Raw genomic sequence first — 2,075 nt, forward strand, 5'->3', positions numbered from 1 at the left:
CTCTGGAATTAGTCAAATGCTTCTTTGTGATCTGAAAGATGGACTTATTTCTATTTAGGAGATACTCTGCATAATTATCATTATATGAAGGAACTTGATTTTCATCAAAGAGGTCATAGGGTAGTCTTTTATCCATTCCATATAAAAGAAAATGTGGGGTATCACCTAAGGAAGAATGGAATGTACTATTAATACAAGACTGGACTGTCAATAGTGATTCATCCCATGTGTCCGATGTCGCATCAACGAGCGATCTCATTAATGAGAGGATGGAGGAATTGAGCCTTTCTGTAATACCATTACTTTGTGGGCGGTAAGGGAGAATGTTAACACGAGTTACATTCATGATATCACATAACTTATCCATGACTTTGTTATGAAATTCAGTCCCGTTATCAGTTGAAAAATACATGGGGGCTGAATGTCTATGACAGAAGTCGTGAAAAGCATGTGCAACAACATTTGCTGTTTTGTTGGGGACGGGGACGAGTTCACAAAAACGAGTGAAGTTATCAATGAAGACTAAAATATAACGATTACCATTGCGAGAAGGTAGAAAACCTGACAGTGTGTCGCAAGAGACTTTCTGGAAAGGAAAGTCTGGAATGTCATATTTCAATGCAGGGGCTGGGTCATTGGTATTTCCTTTGTAATAAGGGCATTGCTTACAAGACTGAACATGCTTAGCAACTTTGCTAATAAGGTGTGGGAAGAAGAAGCGTTGCTGAGCTAAGTGAATTGCCTTATACTTACCACAGTGTGCAGCTTCTTTCGACTCATGGAAAAGAGGAAGGATTCGACCTTCAAGGGATTCAGGAATAACTACAAGCTTACGAGATGCCATGAGCTTTCTTGTCCTATATCGAGACTTGTAGCAAAGTAGACCGTTAGCATCGAGGTAAAGTTGACTTACTCGAACATGTCTGCTAGGGGGAGGTCTTTCATTCCTTTCTAAAGCTTGAATTAAGGGGCCGTACAGATTATCATTACGTTGCGCTATCCGGATCTCGTCCTCCGTGGGTGGGTCCATGGGAGGTACGGCTGGGGCAGCCAAGACCGGGGCGGTAACAGAATGAATGGAGTCGGAACGGCGATCATTAACATGTGCAGACCGGATCTCGTAATCCGAAGGATCCTCAACGGTAGGAGCGGCAGTATTTGCCAAGATCGGTGCAATGTCAGAGAATTTCACCTTGCGGGAGGCAAAGGTGGGCGAGGAGCTAGATTCAGGCAGGTTGTGAGCGTCAGAGAGGGGAGCGCGTGATAGCGCGTCGGCAACGACATTTTGTTTCCCGGGTAAGTAAACAATGGTGACGTCAAACTCTGCAAGAATTTCAATTGCGCGGGCGCGTCGTCCATGAGGGTTCCTACCCTTAAATATGGACGTGAGGGGGGAATGATCAGTGTGCACTTCTATCTGATATCCCAAGATTAGCTCTCGAAAATGACGGAGGGCCCATGTGATACTGAGTAATTCACGGTCCGTCGTGTGATAGCGTTTTTCCGCTGAATTGAGGGCGCGACTTGCAAAAGCAATGGGCTGCGTCTTTCCAGAATGGCCATGTTTCTGGTGGAGTACTGCTCCGAGCCCGAGGTTTGAGGCATCAGTGGTGAGGACAAAAGGCAAACTGAAATCGGGAAAGGCTAAGAGTGGAGCCTTAATTAGTCGCGATTTAAGAGTTGAAAATGCGGCTTTTTCCTCGTCTGTCCACTGCCACGTAGTATCCTTTTTAAGGAGATGGTTACGCGCCGTCGCGATGGCCCCGTAACCTTGAATGAACGGCCTGTAAAAACCTGAAAGGCCTAAAAATGACTTCAATTCCTTCTGGTTCTTCGGTGTTGGAAAGTCGGCAAATGGCTTTAACTTTTGAATCATTAGGTGCAATACCTTTAGATGACAAGGTATGGCCTAAGAATTCTAACGTAGACTTGAAGAACTCACACTTGTCAGGCTCACTACATAATCCTGCAGTTGATAGCCTATTGAAAACCTGGCCAATTTCTTCTCGTGTTTCAGAGAGGGAGGGTGAGCAAATTAAAATATCATCTAAATACACGAGGACCTGATCATTAAT

This window comes from Penaeus japonicus, unplaced genomic scaffold (assembly GCF_977035675.1).
Source record: "Penaeus japonicus unplaced genomic scaffold, GWHDUDI00000001_assembly GWHDUDI00000009, whole genome shotgun sequence".
NCBI classification, from domain to species: Eukaryota; Metazoa; Arthropoda; class Malacostraca; order Decapoda; family Penaeidae; genus Penaeus; species Penaeus japonicus.